The sequence below is a fragment of the Salminus brasiliensis genome, chromosome 3, assembly GCF_030463535.1.
Source record: "Salminus brasiliensis chromosome 3, fSalBra1.hap2, whole genome shotgun sequence".
NCBI classification, from domain to species: Eukaryota; Metazoa; Chordata; class Actinopteri; order Characiformes; family Bryconidae; genus Salminus; species Salminus brasiliensis.
Genome location: NC_132880.1, coordinates 47,177,904 through 47,199,039, shown reverse-complemented (window position 1 = coordinate 47,199,039; position 21,136 = coordinate 47,177,904).

Sequence of the window (21,136 nt, the reverse complement as noted above, 5' to 3'; positions counted from 1 at the left end):
GTCTGATCCTGAGAAGTGCCTCACAGCATTTCTTAAAATGATGTCCATCAATTCCGTTTCCGCACATTTTACAATGCTTCTCACCGCCCTCCTATAGTGGCTACTATCACAGTTCTCCACATATTTCACAAGCTAGCAATGACATTTAAATCTGGCGACTGATTGAACTCACTCTGTCGTTTGATGAGCAGCGTAGCGTCTTAGCTTGTCTTGTTGCCATTTCTGTGATTAGAACAGAATGGATCCATCTATCCACAAGAATGTAGACCCACCACTGTATCTGACAACATGGGCTTATAATATAATAATTCAGTATAATGCATACAAGCAAGTGTTTAATCAGCCCAGTGTAAGAAGGAACAGGACAACACTTATTTAGGCTGTAGAGAACAGTCTACAATCACTAAGTAAGTAGATTTAATTACCCAACCCACTCGTTAGTACTCTCCCCCTATCACATGTAATGCTCCTGACACTAGGAGGGTGAGGACTGACAAATGCACAGCCAGCCACCGCCTTTTTTCAAACCCGCTTTCAATGCAACGTCATTAATGCAAAGTACAGGGTGCCCAGCTCTAAAGCCTCAGCTGAACAACAATACACTGAAGTGATGTGGGGAGAGAGAGAGAGAGAGAGAGAGAGAGAGAGAGAGAGAGAGAGAGAGAGAGAGAGACATCTAAGCATCCTGAGAGAGCAACGCCATTTGTGCTCCCTCAGGCTCCGGCTGCTGATGGCAGCCAGCATGACTTAGTATTTGAACCAGCGATCATAGCAGCCCAGTCATAGTGGCAGCACCTCAGTGTGCTGGACTAATATTTAATATTTAACATTAATGTAAAAATATAACATCAACATAAAGAAAAGCTGTTGCGAATCACATAAATAACAAATTGCATTCTTACAGGCTGTAAAAAAGTGAAAAAGTGAACGTTAATTCGTACTTATTGAGAATAAACTCTATGGTGAATATTGGATGTCATTTTACAGCTACATGGCTGCAGGTTAGAGGAGGCCGACATTTACAGGAGCAGGACATTGGTTCGGGTGCAAGACAAATTATTCTATATATTGCTGGAGAAAGACTAAAAATGTAGATGCGCACCTGACCTTCAACTTCATATATATTCAATGCAACTGAACTCTAAGATGAATGTAAATGACTGTATACTGAATGTAACCCTACACCTAACCCTAACCTTAACCTTACCCTTGAACCAACCCTAAAATCTAAACCTAACCCTAACCTTAACTTTAATCTTAAACTAGACCTTAAATCTAACCCTAAGGTAGGTTTTAAGGTCAGGCTTAGCTGTAGAGTTACATTCAATAGACAGTCATTTACATTCAGCTTAGAGTTCAGTTGCATTTAAGAGAGTTAGTTGAATGTCAGGTGAGCATCTACGAGGGATCTCATAGAGAATGGAAAACTACGCAAAGTGTCACCAAAAACTAAACTGGATGTTTCTGTAAAGTGTCTTATGCCGCCCTTGTTATTGGATGCACTCTAATACTTGTGTGAAAAATGCACACAACCAAACACTTTCTGAACAGAACTCAGAACTGATGTGTTTCATCAGGCTATATAATGATAAAGTCAACTGAAGAGTGAAGCATGTTCATATTCATCATTTCTTGTTCAGAAAAGTTGTTTATATCATGTTTATGGAAACAAAAGAGTTTTCATGAAAACAAAAGTTTTAATAACATCAGATTCTTCACATATGAAATATATGAAAAATACAGTATAAATACAACGGCAGGATTAAAGGATAAGAGTGAGTTTTAAAAGACTAAACAGTCGCTTTTTTTGACTTGGCAGTAACGGGTTAAGATACTGCAGTAAGGTGGACAGCACTGCACTGCTCACTATGAAAAGCAGAGAAGCTCATCTCCAGTTTGCCAGAAGGCACCTCCAGACTGCTGCTACTGTGTTAAAATGTTCGAGCTCAGTCATAACTGCTGGAAAATAATAATATGCCTAAATTCATGACATCAGTTATTGGTCTAATATCTTTTTACACCCCAGTAAATATGTATATTAAATATATGACCATATGTGTCACCTCATAGCTTTTAGAAAGATTATTTTTCTAAGAATTTTGATTTAAGAAATTTAATTTGTAATGGAAGTCATACAACCATGTTACATTTTGGCAACCCTAAAGGAGAACAAATACAAGAATGTAAAAAGAAAAAAATTTGGACACACCTGCCATTGTCACATTATATCAAAAAGTGAGAAAAAGACCAATGGAAATACTAGGATTTCATACAACAGCAATGATAGGTATAATAAATGTAGTGTATACATATAGTCTGATACAGCTGTCCTAAATTGTCACCATGGGACCTACAAGTAACTCTTGCCACAGTTACAAAGTACAGCATCAAGGTTTGAGACCTATTTGCTAGAGAACCAGACACAGCATTTGAGTGCAAGAACCTCACACCAACTGTGAAGCATGGAGGTGGAAATGTAGAAAAGTTTGGGGCTGCTTTCCTGCATCAAAGCCTGGCAAGCTCTCTATCATAGAAAGTCTTTATTGTATCAGAATTTGCTTAAAGAACATGAGACCATCTGTCTAAAAACTGAAGTTGAAGCAGAGGTGGACCATGCAACATAACAATGACCCAAAAGTAGGAATTAACACATTTTTGCATTTTTTTTGTTTTGTTAAATAAATACATATTTTTTGGCAAAGCTGGTGCCATTACAGCACCGTTGTCTATGGATACTGTTTGAAATAAGATTCAATATCCATATATCCATAGTTCTTTAAAAAAATCCTGAATATCTAATGAGTTATTCAAATTTCACATGACCGTATATGCATTTTTACACTCATCTCAATTAGTTCAAGCATGTAAATAATAGCATATGAATAGATTATGGTCCATCCTTAATCCTTGTCATTCAGTAAAGTAGAATAAAACAAGACATTTCCATGAGCACCAGTCAGATTACATCATACTAATTTAGTTTGGCTGTGTCTCATTATCATATGTGTATACTGACCCATCTGTTTGTACTCCTTGTTGTAAAGAGGTTTTGCCAACCTCTTTCCATTGGATAGTTTAGTATTTTAACCGTTTGCTAGTCTCATGTAATGATCAATCTTTGTCTTGTTTATATATATATATTTTTTTTACTTTTTTTAGGCTTTCTTTTGCCTTAGCATTTTGGCCTGGCCCCCAACGTTATGCCAATCTGAAAGTTTTGATGACAGAGAGGGCATACAGTACATCACATAAGTTAACTTCATGTACAAAAAACAAAAATAGCCTTTCAAATATTTAGTAATACTGAGGAGTGCCATATGTGGGAGGGGAGGGGGTTAGGATGATTGTAAGGGCCCTAAAAATTTATTAATTTAGTATTTTGCGCAGAATTAGATATTAGATTAGATATCTTTTCATGGGACCCAAAACCATTGGCAGCTCCTCTGCTCATCCTTACATTTACATTACATTTACATTTAGCAGACGCTCTTATCCACAGCGACTTACAGCAGAGCTTCACTGTTTACTCAGAAAATACCCTCAGCTAGTTTGTATAGTCTTCTGGATCCCTCTAAGCTTAGATGGTCTGGAGACCACAATACTCAATTTACACTCTGCACACTGAGTATTCTCAGAAGAGGAGGGTCTTCAGTCTGGGTTTGAGGACAGCGAGCATTGGTCTCTGCTGTTCGGACACCCAGGGGAAGTTCGTTCCACCACTTCGGTGCAGGACAGAAAAAGTCTAGACGCTCGTCTTCTGTTGATTTTGAGGGATGGCGGGTCGAGCCGAGCCGTACTTGAAGCTGGAAGGGCTCTTGGTACTGAATGGCTTTTGACCATTGCCATCAAGTACAGAGGGGCTGGCGCAGTCTTTGCTTTGTAGGTCAGATTCAGGGGTTTAAATCTGATATGGGCAGCAGCTACAGAAAGCCGGTGGAGAGAGAACGCAGCAGTGGAGATACATGGCTGAACTCAACGTAGTTGAGTCACAGTCCTGCTCAGAAACTCTGCACTCGGCCTATAAATGATGTCTATATTGCTCTACAGGTGTGAAAAGACTGTGAACACACCAGTCCATTAAAAGCTGCTTGTGATTCTGAGCATGCTGAACATTTACCACTGTCTACTTCATTTCAGACAATCACTTGTATATGTTTCCCTAAAAAGCACAAATCATTATCAGATTTTTGCCCGATTTCACAGAACAAAGCAGGCAGATTAAGTTTAGGTGGAGGCGGATTTGAATGCTTTGGAACAAACAAACTGAAAGAAGTCGACTTACCCTATGCTGAATTCCCCAGCGGGTTTGAGCAACTCTGTGTCGATGCGTCTGTACCAATGAGATTTCCTCCTAAATGAAGCATGAAACAGATCACTGTCGAGGGAAGAACAACATTGCAGTGGATGTAATGAATGTAAATGTTTTCTGGCAAAGGTATTAACCATCCTCATGTGAGTTGGCTTTCACAAAGTTGTACAACTTGTTTGACACTCTTTGTTCTACTCCAGCATGTCTGAGCTATTTTAAACAGGCGGATTCACAAACAGATGCATGCTATTTTCCTCCAGCCTGTTTTCAGTGTACTCTAGGAGTCGTTCTCTAATGCCCTCAAAAGTACAGCTTGTAAACCTGTGAATGGTGGGAACTAACAGATGTGTCTGATGAGTGCCAGTGGGCCATGTAACATGAGGGTGTGTCGTGTGGGAAATTGGAGTGCTTTGTGTGTTTGTTGAGGAGGCCAACAAAATACTAGCAGGTGTAAAAGGTTCCTCGTGCCACAGTCCAGATCAAAGAACCAAAACCAGCCCTGGTCAAGGCTACGTCCACATGTGTCTGGATATTTAAAAAAAAAGGGATATGTCCATCCACACAGCAAAGGAAGCACTTGTGTGAGCATGCTAGCTCTGTATGGGGCGACTGTACTTAATAAAGATAGACTTAAAAAACACCATAAAGAAGGACGCAGTGGTTTAATCCCAAAGTACACACTCATGTGTATTCAAAACCTTGATGCTGGCCTACAAAGCCAAGAACGGACCAGCCAGCCCCTCCATACTTGATTGAATTGGTCAAAAGCCGATCCGCACCTAGAGCCCTTTGAGTTTCAAGTACGGCTCGGCTCGACCCGCCATCCCTCAAAATTCATAGAAGACAAGCGTCCAGGCTTTTTTCTGTCCTGCACCAAAGTGGTGGAACGAGCTTCCCCTGGGTGTCCGAACAGCAGAGTCCAACGCTCGCTGTCTTCAAACCCAGACTGAAGACCCTCCTCTTCCAAGAATACTTGGATGAATAGCGAATAGAGTACTGTGGTCACCTTATTGTCTTGTGCTTAGGAATGTCTAAAGTTTTGAGGTGTCTTTGAACTATTAGTCTATTCTAACTATCTGAGGTTTTTCTTGGGTAAATAGCAAAGCACTTTTGTAAGTCGCTCTGGATAAGAGCGTCTGCTAAATGCCGTAAATGTAAATGTCATAAATGCCATATGAGGGAGGGGAGGGGGGGTTAGGATGATTTTAAAGGCCCTAAAAATGTATTAATTGAGTATTTTGTGCAGAATTAGCTTTGGGGGCCCAGTATGATATCTTTTGATGGGACCCAAAACCACTGGCAGCTCCTCTGCTTATCCTTACATTTACATTACATTTACATTTAGCAGACGCTCTTATCCAGAGCGACTTACAGCAGAGCTTCACTGTTTACTCAGAAAATACCCTCAGCTAGTTTGTATAGATTAGGATCCAGAAGATCCCTCTAAGCTTAGATGGTCTGGAGACCACAATACTCTACACAATTTACACTCTGCACACTGAGTATTCTCGGAAGAGGAGGGTCTTCAGTCTGGGTATGAAGATCTGCTGTTCGGACACCCAGGGGAAGTTCGTTCCACCACTTCGGTGCAGGACAGAAAAAAGTCTGGACGCTCGTTTTCCGTGGATCTTAAAGGATGACGGGTCGAGCCGAGCCGTACTTAAAGCTGGAAGGGCTCTTGGTGCAGATCGGCTTTTGACCATTGCCATCAAGTACAGAGGGGCCGGTCCAATCTTACACACTGCTTACACACTGCTCCCTATGTAGTGTACTATAAAAGTCAGAAAAATAAGGACTATAAATCTAAACAGAGCTTTATATATCCATAACAGAACAATATTTACATTTTTTGTATGTGGAAATCTGAAATCTAGGGCTATCTGCTGTAGTTTTATGACTTCTGTAGTTCACTATATAGGGAATCAGGGGGTATTTGAGACTCAGCCAGAAACATGCATGCATTGTGTTGTCAGTTTTCCCTAAAGCTCAGTTTTCAGTGGCCAAAAATTATGTTTCATGTGGACTTGAGGCCAAAACACAGACAGAAACATGTATATTATATAGAATATTGAGATACGTGTGGATGCGGCCCAAAAGAAATGGTCCCAGCCCATGATTTGATTAATTTGCAGTGTGAAAACACCTTTTAGGATGGTTTGGACTTTTAGACTTATTACAGGAAGTTGAGGCAGGCTGTCGTCATCCATTAAATGATAGAAGAAGTAAAAATGAGCCGCAGGAGCACACAGGGACCAATGTGTATCTGTTGGCAATAATATAATTGTTAATTTGGTGAACTGGAACTAGTCTGGAGTTCTGCACTTGAAGTCAGAGGCAGGCCCCTCTACAAACCAATAGATGTCAGGTATAGGGAGATGCACGTGCCTATGTAAGTGATGAGGATGGAGTGTGGGTATATCTCGCAGAGCTGCTAAACTGCAGTGTGAGACCAAAACTAATCGGATCAGATCAGTACACCATGTATCAAAAACATGAACCTTGGTTCAGACTTTGGTCTAGGTCTGGACTAGCAGGTGTGAAAATGCCCTAATACACACTCAGAAGTGCACTGATTGGTTCAAAAGACAGTTTGCTTATTTGCGGTAGGTAGTCAAGACGTGCCAATTTTTTTAAGGGCACGATTAGTTTGATGAGCCTACAATCTTGGACGTGCCTGACTGGAAACAGGAAACATTCACAATTTGACACCATTAATAATGAAAAGCTACACTGGCTGAACATCTAAAGAAGCTTGATCTTGGCCTCAGTCTTCTTTTGTTCTTGTTTAATGTCTTAACCTGGTCTAGGATTGGTCTGGGGCTGCATCTAGGTCTTAACTGCATATCTGCAACAGAACCAGAGAAACCTGGAAACAGGTCTCTCTTAACAATGCAATATATACATTAAATTGACAAAAGTATTTGGACAAACATGAACACTTGCAGAGATGGAATCAATGCAAGATCGTTTATTAACGCTACAAAACAGGTGCTAAGAGAAAACAAAGTGCAGCAACGAAGGGTCAAAACAGAGAACACAGCAGAACGTGCAAACAACGTGGCGAAAACAAAAAACCTGGGACTGGGAGGAGCAAGGAGCTGAGCGGGATAATAACGAGAGGGTGAACTAAAGAGGGGTTGAACTTAAAGCCGCAACCCTAGCTTGGGCAACAGGAGTAACTATGAACTAGATACAGAGCTGCGCTCTGTGAACACACAGGGGTAGCTAGGGAGCCAGCTGCCTGACTAGAAAACAAGACAAGCCAAACCTGAGCAAGAAGCGACTGCCTAGAACTGGGTTCGCCTAGGAGCATGAGCAGGAAGTAAACATAACATGCTTGTCTCTCGAATCAGACTATAATATCTCTTGATTAAGGATGAATCACTTGCCAACCTTAACATGCCACCAATGCATAGGGAATCATGGAGATTCCTGGAGAGCCAAGGAGATTCAACTCACAGCAAGGAGCTCCTTAAATGCTCCCAGTCCCAGGTGCAACTCATGAACAACAAATGAACAGTGACAAACACAAATGAACACAGAATGACCACAAACAACCAGGAAGTGAGGCGGAACTCCTTATTTGAGCCTGTGGGCGGCTGCTCGGGAGGGCTAACGAGGGCCTGACAATCACCACACCTCATTATCCCCAACTCCCCAACTCATCCCAAAAGTATTGGAAAGATGCACCATCCATCATTCCAGAGAACACAGTTCTTCCACTGCTCCACAGCTCAATGCTGGGGGGCTTTATACCACTCTAGCCCACACCTGGCATTAGGCAGCATGGAGCCAATCGCTTCATGTTTATTTTCTCTATTCTATTGGCAGTACTTCCCTACAGGGACTAGACATGCTGTGTGTGTGTCAAAAAAAGCATGTAATTAGAGGTCTTTTAAGACAGGTGGTGACCGGTGATTGGCTAAAGGACAGTGATGCTGCATTAGAGTCTCCTGGTAGAACTTTCATATCTCGAGTTTTTGCCATCTTGCTCCAAAATCCTTCTCGATCAGTATTTCAGATCTGCCACAGCAAGGTAGGATGTTACCTGTTTAACTGCATCATGCACCACACCTGTCTGGTAGCATCTGCAGATGCTTCACTACTTTCATTTGCTTCCTGTATCTTTAGAATACGGACCACCATTTCCAATGAAGTCCATATTAGAAAAAGCACTGTTTTGCTGTCCATAGAGGTTTAATGTAAAGAAGGCATCAGGCTGACGTTCCGACGTACAGCACGGCTTATCAACCGAGGCTTTAAATCTTCTATAATACAAAGGAGACGGCAATAAATTTGATGGACATAAAAAATGACGTCCCAATTGCGGCTTTAATATTGTGTGCTTAAGTAACGCTGCTAACGCTCTGTAGCACTGAACCTCCTCCCGCTTCCCAACTAAGTCGCCCTGTTGTTTACGGATGATAGATTTTATCACCGATGCCCAAACACCTTAGTAATTGTTTGCACAATATATCAAGCACATCACGCCTCAAATATTGAACTAGAGCTGGAGCCTATTTATGAATGATACACTGCGGGGCATATTTGATTGCAGTAATAGTGCCTGTGTTTTAATTGATTTACTGCTGCACATTCCTTGTTAATTAAAGCTTCACAGCACCCTACATGCAGTAATAATGAGTGACTGGTTAGGTTGTATAAAGCGCGATTATGCGAGGCGGCGTTTTCATGGAGTCTTTACTCCATGCCCTTTTTCCAGGCCTATTGGTATGCAGCCACTACCATGGCCTGCCTCTTGCCGCTCAGAGAGGTCTGCATGGTGTGTATTCAGAGAGCTGTGCCTTGAATATTGTTTTGCTCTTCAAAAGAAAGTGCTGCTCGACTTGGAGAAATTTAAATCAGAGCAGACAGATTAATCAGCGCTTCGGTTGTGCGACACAAGGGGGGGAAAAAGCAAAGCAGGTACGTTCAAAGCCGAGAATTTGTTACTCAGCCACACATGGCAGATACCATCTTGTCATGCCCGCTCGACGCTCATGAGGCTGCACTTTAAGCCGTCGACATTGCTGGGGAGGGTACTCTGAGCTGATTGGTGCGCGGCGCTGGAGGCTAAAGTGCACTGAAGTGTCACAGAGAGGAAAGTAGTAGACGTATACCATTGCGCCTTTACGATCCACAATGCTACGGCCCTCTCTACACGTTTGAAATGGAGAGAGAATGGAGGCCATAACACCAATCATTGATAGGCTAATAATAATTTAGCATGCTCGCCACTTTAGCTCTCAACCAATTCATAGGACTTGTAATGAGCGAGAGCGATGTCATTGGACTTCCTATGGATAAGGTCGTAAAGGAAAACCACCCTCGCTAACTCGGCCCCTTTAGAACCAGCTTCGGAGTTCACGGGTTCAGGCCGTTCTGATGAGCGGCGAGTGCGGCCGCGGTGCCCTTGAACATGGATGGCACTTAACCCAAAGTTGCTCCGGGGGGAGTACGTCCGCAATTGGCTAATATAAGCTGCTTTGGGCAAAAGGTGTCAGCTGAATTACTCAATTATAATAATGAAAGCTTTAGAAGCGCCCTGCGAAAGAAGACAAAATTAGCACAAGCTATCGCTTGCCCTTTCTCATCCCGAGATCTGTTGCCATTACTTAGCGCTGCAAGGCAGCACTCCAATCGCTTTATAGGCTATAACACCATGGGCTAAGCCTGAAACTTCATTACTTATAGCACATAGTCCTCTTAGAGTGACCAATTTTCCATAAAGCTGCATTAGAGTAAGAAGATATGTGACTGAAAATGTGCAGCTAGGGATTATAACACGCCTGCATTGTAACAGGGTGGTAACTAGTTACGTTTACTCGGTCAGATGTACTGAAGAACCATTGTAAAGGACTTGTATGCGACATATCCATGCATTTTCAATTGATAATATATCATTTTAAGTATAAGCGACGTTCCACTTCAACCACCTCCACATTTAGCTCAGTTCCTGAACCGAGTTACTGCTATTTAGGTATGCTAAGCTACCGAAGAGAGGAGGAGGTGATGGTACAGAGGAGAGATGATGTGGATTTGAGAGGACTTCACCCCTGCATTGATCTTCATTTCTCCACAGACGTCTGTGTCTGAGCTGGGGAAATTCCTAGCCCTCGCCCTCGCTCAATGAATGGTCGCAGCCCCTCACTGTAATGGAAATTTCATTTTGATTGATTCGATTGCACTTAGTTTGACATTCATCAAAGTCACAGTAATTTCTGCATTAGCTCAGAAACATTATAATAGAGTGCATTAAGTGAAGGCGTTGAGAGTCGTACAGAATAGCAAGAGCTTACTTGGAACTTCCTGCTTTTTATTATTTATTATTTATTTAAGTGTGGCCACAATAAAGGGCAGCTATGATATCAAGCTAGAAATGAAAGCGATTAAGACTAAATATGCTCTATTAAAGATGTTCCTACTCATGAGGTCGTGCTCACCTTTGGGCAGCAGAACATTTTGAGCATTTAAACTAAAGAAGCTCACGATTATTTCCCTCAGAGACAGAAATAAATCAATCAATCAATCAATAAATAAGTAAATAAATAAACAACCATCTAATAGTAATAAAGCCATAAAGGTGTGTCTACTTTGCATATTTTGACTATCAAGCCTTATGACTGTGGACTCTCTTTGAGTGTTTTTGGGATTCTGTTTGCTCTGGCATCTTTATTGAAGGCCCAGTATCATGGAAAACTCAATGTTCCTCACTTTTTAAAAGAAATGGGTGAAATCGTAAAAATTTTTAAACATACCCTATGGCCCATATCTGAGAGGTAGTAAGTTTGTGATGTCGTAAAAACCAACACATATTAATACTGATTCGGTTCCCCCTTGTGCCGCCACAACAGATCTCCACAAAAACTCTAAAGGCGTCCTGCTGTGGTATTTACATTTACATTTACATTTACGGCATTTAGCTGACTCTCTTATCCAGAGTGACTTACATGATTACTCATATTACAGAGGTGGGCCAATGCAGTGTTAGGAGTCTTGCCCAAGGACTTATTGGTGTAGTGCACCCAGACTGGGAATCGAACCCTGGTCTCCAACATGGTGTAATAGCTCACTGGTAGCTAGTGATTTTATCTGTTGCACCACACCAACCACCAAGCACCATCTGGCACCAAGACTAACGGTAGCAGCAGATCCGTTAAGGCCTGTAAGTGGTGAGGTGGGTGAGGCCTCCATGAGCATCGATGAGCCTTAGGTGCCCATGCCCATGTCGCCGGTTTACCGGTTGTCCTTCCTTGGAACACTTTTGGTAGGTACCGACCACTGCATACCAGAAAAACCCTGCAAGACCTGTCTGATGTTCTGGAGATGTTCTCACCCAGTCGTCTAGAACATCACAGTTTGGTTCTTGTCAAAGTGGCTCAGATTTACCTTCACTTTACCTTCAAGAACTGACTGTTTACCTGCTGCCTCATATATCCACCCCTGTACAGGAGCCACTGCAGATGATAGATAATTAGCGTTCATCACTTCAACTGTCGGAGGTACTAATGTTATGGCGCATTTGTGTGATTTGTGGGTATATCGTTGCTGTCCTGAAACAAACATCTCCAAAATGGCGACTTTACAGGAGAAGGCAAAAATGATCTTGAGTTTTATCAAGAGAGTCATTTAGAGCATTTCTATTGGTCCATTCATCCAGAGTTATTTAGACAGTGTTCAGAAGCAGCTACAGGGTTCAAACCGTGGAGACAAATTAAAAATGGGCAAAAAAAATGGAAATACATAGTTTTCATTGGACAGCAGCGGTATTTACATATAACAGTTTAGCCCCGCCCATTCACACTGAAGTTCTGTATAAGGATTGCTTCAATTCAGGCTGCTTATTAAATTAGGCACATGACCGGGCAGCCAATCAGGAAACGTTAATTTACATATTAAACATATTAGTAAAGCGAGGTTGGAAAAGGGTGTAAAATGAATTCTAACTGATTATGATTTATAAAGTCTGGGTCACAGGGGGTCCAGAGCCTACCCCGAATTACTGGACACAAGGCAGGAATACCTGGACAGTCCATCATAGGGTAGCAGACAAATCCATTCACTCACACAGTAAATTTTTTGAAAATACCACAAAATGTATAACATGGCCCTTCAAATCGAGATTGATTGCATGTAAAATAATATTTTCCAGCAAATAAATAAATAAATAAATAAAACACAAACAAAGACAAACTCTGTTCTTCTGAGAGACGAGCATTAGCGTTAACGCCCTCGTTCAGCCTCAGAGGTCAGGGCCGCTGGCTGTTGTGAAAGTGATTTTGGAGGCAGTTTAGTACCCACCACACGCCACCCAGTTTGAATTCTTCATTTGTGGCCGGTGAGCGCATGCACGGCCGAGGATCGCGTTGAATGCGCGCTCACGTGGTGGAGGCCTGAGCTGAATCGTTAAACAGAGAACTTAACCCACAGAGACAATCAGCTCACAGTCCACAAACCGCTGGAGGCCTTCAGTCGAGCGGTGCAGAAGAACTACCAGCAGCAGATGTGAACGGCTATACAGCCTCTAATGCAAAAGTTTGAGCACCCCTGCTGAAATTACTGTTTTATTTTCCCTTTTCATCTACAGACCTCTGCACGTACTCTAAATGGACAAAAGTATTGGGACACCTGCTTGTTCCTTGTTTCTTCCAAAATCAAGGGAATTAATAAGAGTGTCTCCTGCTTTTGTTGGAGTAACTGTCTCTACTGTCCAGGGAAGAAGACTTTCTAGATTTTGGAGGAGCATTGCTGTGAGGATCTGATTGCATGCAGTGACAAGAGTGTTACTAATGTTTTAATTTTCTTTTACTAATTTTCATGGCTTTGCCTAAATCAGATTTCTACTCTTACTTTCTAAATAATTATAACTTTCTAACTAATACAATTTATGTTTTTTATCTATATTTATGTATCTATATCTATATAATCTATATTTTATGTATCAGTTTTCCTACACCATCAATGTTCGCAACTACTACGGATTAAATAAAGGTGGAGTTGAATTGAATTAAAATTAGGAATATATTGTATTTCCATGTGTCTCAGCACCTGATGAGCTGCTGAAACAGACAGCACTTAAACAGCAGAGAGCAACTGCAGCCAGTCCTCTTCAGATGTTCACTGCTTTAACTAAAGCAAACTTTTCACTTGTTTTCATCAAAAAAGTGCACAAGGCTGATTCGTCAATTAGGGGAAGATCTCTGTCCTCTGGGTAGCTTTTCAAAGAAAAGCAAATTTCAGGAAAAAAAAAAGTAGCCCAGCTGTATTTTTAAAGGTTATGTAATATTAGCTCTAAACTTTTTACAATGTCTCGTTAATGACATTTTCCTACTTTTTATGTGGGTTGAAAAATAAAGCACTTCAGAATGCTCACTATTTTTAGCTTTGGCCCACCCAGAATACCGCTACTGTTAAACCATTAAATGTCAGCTTCACGCACTATATGTCCAAATGTTTGTGGACACCCCTTCTAATGAATGCATTAAGCTACTATAGGTTGTACCCATTCTTGACACAGATGCATACAAATGCACACATACTGCTCGTCTAGTCCCTGTAGAGAAGCACTGCCAATAGAATAGGACTCTCTGCAGCAGATAAACATCATGATCCTATTGGCTCCATGCTGCCTAAGGCCAGGCGTGGGCTAGAGGGGTATAAAGCCCCCCAGCATTGAGCTGCGTTGCAGAGCTGGGGATGAGGTAAGGTGGTGATCATCTACCATTCTGACCTCACTAATGCTCATGCCACTGATTGCAATCAAATTCTCACAGCAATGCTCTTCCAAAATCTAATAGAAAGCCTTCTTCCCTGGACAGTAGAGACAGTTACTCCAACAACAGGATTAACTCTTTTCAATACTTTTTCATATTTCAGAAGAAACAATGAATAAGCAGGTGTCCCAATATTTTTGCCCATTACAAAACGCAACAGAAAACCAGTGAAAGTGTGTGTAATGTTAGTATCTGATAGCACTAGCATTCATTTATCCATCCTTTGATCGGCTTGGGCGTTGAGCTGTGGAGCAGTGGAACTGTGTTCTCTGGAATGATGGTGGTGCTCCATCCAGTACTGACTGGCTGGCAGAGTTGGGGATGAGCTGGGGTGGTAACCATCCTACATCCTCACCTCACTAAGATATTTGTCACTGAATGCAGTCGGGTTGCAAAAGGGTTGTCCACAAACATTTGGGCATATAGCATAGCTTCCGGTGCAGGCAGGATTAAGAGGGCAGCTTATTCAGTACTGAGACAGACAGTGTGACCAGGGTGGTACCCATGAAGCTTTAGAGAATACAGTGAATTTAGTGACTGTCTCGGTTGTACATGGATGCTTCAGTGTTTACCTGGAGTGAACATTGTGTAGGTCATTGGATTCAAGCAATACCCATGCTAAAAAAGCACTGTCTTACCAATTAACAGCAGATCTCCAGCGTAGCTTAGACTTCAGTGGTTGTATCTAAGTCAATCTAAGCATCTCACTGCCTTCTCCAGTCGCTCTTGCAGGGTTCCGGACGTGAATAATGCCTTTTGATCAGAGCTTGGGGCCGATCCACAGTCGCAGAGCTGCAGCACGGGTGCTGCTTGGAGTCGAGTATCAGAGGGGCCGCGATCCTGTGACAGCTGCCAGCACTCTCCAGAGTCCCAGTGTCGTTAACCCCGTCTGACAACATGTAAAATATCTGTTTACATTTTGGCTTGACAACAGGGCACTGACGTGTGTATTTCCCTCACGACCACGACGTGAAATAACCCTGCCAGGGGAAGTACATTACATTTCAGTATCCACTTATGGCCCTCATTTTATTTCTTTTTTGGCCTCACTCCAACAAGGTCAATGAAGTGACGTACTTGGGGAACATTTAAATGTGGTGAACTCAGCTTCAACATCACCTCCCTGGGTCCTCATGGCCATTCCTATTGCAGACACAACATCAAGCACATACAATAGCATGCAAAGGCCTGGGCATCCTTCTAAAATTCAGTGTAAGGAAAAGGAAAGAGATTCGAGCTCTCAGCTCTCTCAACCCAAGAGATTCGAGCTCTCAGATAACTTTCATCAAGGTCTCGGACATTAATGAGCTAGTTAGGGCTATGGCTTGTTCACAGTCATTGTTAGGAAGGTGATGCAAATTTCAAGGCTTTATTAATACTCAGCAAAAGAACTGAGAACAAACAGCAGCCATGGGTTCCTCTAGGCAGCACTCAGTGCATATCATCATTAAAAAAATGGCAGATAACAGGAATGGCAGAGGTCAGATTGAGGACTGGAAGACCAAGAAAGCTTCCCAAGAGAACTGTTCATAAATGATTGTCGGAAGGCAGATCAGAAGCCCTGTTTGACTGTTCAAGACCTTCAAGAAGAATTTCATGAAAAGAACACCTATCCAACTGTTACGCACAAGGGTGGATTGACCATGCTTGGGCCTTGTGTTGCAGCCAGTGGGACGGGGAACATTTCACTGGTAAAGGGAAGGGAGGAATGGATTCAATTACATATCAGTACATTTTGGAAGCTGAAGATGAAAAGAGGACGGCGTCTAGAGCAAGATAATGATCCTAAACTCATCCTAAACACAAAACAATCCGCAGTGGACTACCTCAAGAGGCGCAAGCTGAAGGTTTTGCCAGTTTCCCGAACTAAACATCAATACAAAAATCTGTGGATAGACCTCAAGAGCAGTGCGTACAAGACGGTCAAGACTTTTGTAAGAAAGAAGGTGCAGAAATCCTTCAAAAAAGAACTGAAAGACTCTTAGCTGCATCACAAAAAAATCATTTACAAGCTGTGATCCTCACCAAAGAGACTCTAAAGACTCATTTATGGCCAACTGTAAATATGGATATGGACAGGGACTTCTGTCTGTACTCTGCAGTCATTTCTTCTGTATTTCTATGCTTATGGCTACGAAAGGAACAGAGTAGCACCACTGGTTTTAGGTTTAGTTCTGATTGTATCCGTTTTCTCCCCAGTTTGGGTCGCCAATTACCCAACCCATGCATATTCTCCCCATCACATGCAATGCTCCCAGCACTGGGAGGGTGAAAACTGACACCCAACTCCTCCATGTGCAGCTAGTCATTGTCTCTCTTATTTTAAACTGCCACTGATGCGATGTCACTGAGCGACCAACAGGCCTGGAGGAAAGCGCTGTGTACCCGGCTCTGAAGCATCAGCCAGCAGACGCCAGTGCCGGCCAGCGGTGCACTGGAGTGATGTGGGTAGAAAGTGCCCTCTCAGGGGCCCTGGCTAACAATGGCTAGCAGTATGACTGGGATTCGAACCAGTGACCCTCTGGTCAAAATGACGGTGCTTATTCAGCTGTCCCAGAGTGGGAGTGTTTTACACCGACCTTCTCCACTGCAGTGTTTGTTGATGACAGAAATGTTTGAGTCTAAACTTCCCTCTAGTGGATGTATTGCTTAACCAATGCCAGCATAAAGGACACAGAGAAGTATGTGGGCAGTGAGGGTTACAACATGTAATACATACATGTTCATTTCTGTATGTAAATATATAGAGTATAAATGAGCCTTTACAAAACCCTGACCCTGCACAGCACCAAAACCTTTGCTTGGGCCCATCTTTCTTTCTTTCTTTTTTTTTTTTTTGGCTATTACAAAACTGCAAAATGACAATTATGAAATAAAAGGAACATTTCTCAAAATGGTAAAGACATTTTAGTCACTTAATTCAAAGAAATTCAGATTTATTTCTATAAGCTTTTCACAACAAATGTTGTCACAAAGCAGCTTTACAGAGATCTGGATCTGAGCCCCTTTTTGAGCAAGCCAGTGGCAACAGAGGCAAGGAAAAAGTCTGTCAGATCGCGAAGAAAAAAACCTTGAGAGGAACCAAGACTCAAAAGGTGAACCCATCCTCTTCTGGTCGGCACCAGATAATAACAATAATAAACAAAAAAGAACAAAAACAATAAAAACTCAGAATTCAGAGAATCATACTGAATTAATAGCCAACTATTCACACAAACAGATATTTGACCAGGGGTGACCAAACTGTTGCATGTCACTGGATGAATATATATTGGACAGTGTTTATATATATATATATATATATATCTCCAAAATAATATGTGATTTTTCTGCACAATTAAACACACTTTCTTTAGTGACAAATTTACACATCACCACTAAAGCAGTCAGTTCAAAGCATGTATGATGTCCAAGAGTTAGTCATCACCATGCAGACTGCATGCCTAAGTGATTACACGCTTGTCTTAACATACTGCCTGCTGTTAAATAATCTCTAATAGACTCTAATATGGTTTCCAACACGGTATGAATTGGACAGAAATCCTACAACTAAAAACAATAGTAGGAGTATCTCGAAGTCTGAACTGTGTCCATATTCTTTGTCCATTTTTATACGTTACCATATGAAACAGTGTCAGAAACAACATGAGCAAGTCTATTTAAGATTACCCAACAGCTTGGCATGGTCTAAAGGCAAGTGTGAGATGATTCATGCAGTTTGCCTACATTCAGTTGTTGGCTACAATTAGGGGTGGGAGGGTTAGTTTAAAAATATTTTTTAAACAATTCTGGTACAGATTAATGATTAATCAAATAATTGTAATGTAATTCAAATGATTACTCCAATAAAATCATGTAATCTCATTACTTTCAGTTACTTTTGGATTACCTGTCTTTTTAAAGCAACGTATTCAAATAAATACAAAATAAATACATAAAAAAAATTATTTTGGCTGGTTTATTTTGGCCCATTTATCATAAAATGTTCAAATATCTTACTGAGGCGAACAGTAACCAGCAGGAATTTAATTTTCATCTAAAATGGTCTAAATTGGTTTATGCTGGTCTGGTTTGCTGGTGTACGCTGCAAATAAGGACTTCCGCCTTGTTTACGTTCATGTGTTGGTATCGGCGCGTGATTCGTGTTCATTTGGTTCACATGTTTGACCTGGGATTGGGGGGATTTAGAAGCCTTGACACCAGCATTTGGTGCCAAGAATTGTATCGTATGGGACCTCAAGGTTTCACGAGAGGTTCCCCGTACTGTAGAAGTGTATTGAGGCCAGCTTCTGCTCAGTGTTCACATTCAGGAGCAGGTCATCCTGCCAATCAAGTCATCAGCGAGGCTCGCACGCTCACGGCCAGGATTTACTAGCAACCCACGTCTCAGCTAGCTGGTCAGTAGCTGGTCCCCCAGCTAAACCCCCAGTCCCAGGTTCGTTTTTGGTTCGCCCTCTTGTTTGCAACGTTCAGGTTTTTGTTGATCACTGTTGTTCATGGTTTGCTTTTTTGGCCCACTTGCCCCCTTTTGTTTGTCTTATTTTGTTAATAAATCTGCTTGCTTTGACTCCATGTCTGCTAGTGTTCGTCCCTCTGTGTTTGGCCTAGCACACCATGACAGTAAGAAACTAGAAAACACTAAAATTTCTTATTTGAGAAGGTTTTATTCTGTTAGTGAGGATTTATCAGATGTAGCCTACAGGTTATAGTAATTATTTACCTATTAGGACTAACATTTTTACAAAAAGACACATCTGCTCACTTGATTAGCCACAGAGAGATTTAGCGCTACATCCAGCCCGTCTGCTAATCATACAGCAGTGCTAGCTATTATTCCCCCAATAATAGCTAGCAGTGACTTACTGCTAGCTTGTCTGCATGGATTCAGTGATGATTTTCTTACCTTCAGATGTTTCTTAAAATTGGAGTGTTATTTTAAGCTGGAAGGCCTCATTCCCTCATTCACATTGGAGAGTAATATTCATTTCCTTTTCGCTTTCATCACATTCTTTAAAAGCAAATGCATTTTTTCAACCATGTAGGGAATGCAAGCTCAAGCTTCTCCACCGGGGGTGCTGTTACACTCAGCTAGCTCCATGTGCATCATTTAAGAAACAGCCAAAAAGTCACGACGAACATCAACAACAGCAGCAGCTCACAAACACAGGATCACTCACTCAGTTCCTGTTTTTTGGACCCTGATTACCTAGCTAACGCTGTTACTCAACCCCTGGCTAGCATAGCATCATCCTCAAAGCTCCTACAGGAGCAAAACTGGCCCTGTCTGGGCTGGCCAACTGCATTTGGGGGTAAGCGGAGAAAATAGTGTGAATTTGCCTGACTTTTGCTGAACTACCCCTGCAGGCAACACACCTCCAGACGCTTCCTTTGAGTTGAAAGCAAACCAAGCGTCAGGGTCACCAATTTCGTGTTCTTAAATGGAGGAATCTACCGTTAAACACAGCAAGCTTAACTATATCTCTTAACTCTACAGCTCTGGGCCACAATTGTGGAAGCAAAGGGACAAGCCATCTCAGTCAGAAAGTGATGAAATGTTTGAAAACCTGCAGGCTGGGGGGAAAAAGTTGGCGGGGATGAAGGCGGCTGACGAGGGAAAGGCCTTTCTGCAGCACATCTTTATAAATCAAAGTAGATTCTTTTTACTCGGTGATACACTCGACAGGTCTTGGAAGGCACTTAATGGAGGAACCAGTCACAGCCAGTTGAACTCCCACGTTCATCTATCTTTCCTTTTTTTTTCTCTTCTCCTCATTCTATCCTTTCTTTCTTTTTTTTCCAGCAGACCAAGAACTCTTGTGTCCTTACAATACATTTTGTTCTGAAACAGCACTGGGCAGTGAGCCTTGAGTCTCTCTCTCTGTGTTACATCTCACACTAGCTCATCTCTACACCTTGTAGAGGCGTCTCAGGAGAGCGGTGGGCAGGAGGGAAGGAGGTGGGGGGGAGGCGGAAAAGCTGAGGTTGTGACTATTTATGACATTTTTCCTGCTGCATTATCTTCACACTAAATCTCTTTGGGGTGCATGAAGTGCACCAAGCCGGCCCTTCCACTCGCTGCCTCCGAACATGTTACCAGACATTGCTTTTAGGGCTGGCTGTTAACAGAGATGACAATACTCTTTTATGGCCTTCAGGTTGAATATTCCCAGAGTCCGCATTCAGCGCCGGCCATGTCATTACAGCTGATAGCACTCCGCTGGGAGAGACAACCCGGCCTGCTTTTCCTTTTTTTTTTTGTTTTTTTTTTTTTTTTAAACTCTCTTTTTCAGTTCTTTTCTTTCTTGGCAATACTTTTCCATGGTTTACAGCACAGTCTAGTCCTTGCCTTCGCAAAAAAAATTCATTTTTCTTCGTTAGTAAAAGCTGAGAGTTTCTTTTTTTCTCTCTCTGGCACGGTACTGTATTCATTATGAAAAAAAATTGCATTACGGGGTGCGTTATATTGTGTTGAAATGTTTAGTCGATACACGGAAAGTGAATTTATTAGCTGCTAAATGAACATTTGAGTCATTTCTTCCAATCAGCCCAAACTACAAAACAAGTATCAGCATTGATTAGCGGCGTAGCTGGCAGTGCGTGTATTGAGCCCAAAGACAAAAGGGAAATATTCTATCGGTGAGCCGTTATTGAGGCGGTTGTGCTATTGTGTTGTGCTGGAACGCTGAACGAAAGATAAGATGTCTGTTTACACACTGTGTCACAGTTGACGTTTTGAAGTGGTCAAATTGTCTCTCTGGTAAACACAGCTTACATTAGTGTGGGTAATATTATCCAAATGGGTGTTATTGGAAAAGAGACTGAGGGTACTATGCAAGTGCTTCGCAGTGCAACTGTTGCATGCCCAGTGCCAAGACAGACAGCATGGCTGCTTTACTGTTGTTGTTGTTGTTGTTTTTTTTAATCAATAGTGTTAGAATTAATCTCCATTCCATTTAGTCCGGCTCTGGCCAATCGTGTAACAATATTTAAGCCATTACAGTTATCAATAGCATTCAGAACATAATAGGCAGAACCAGTAAGAATCCAGAATCAT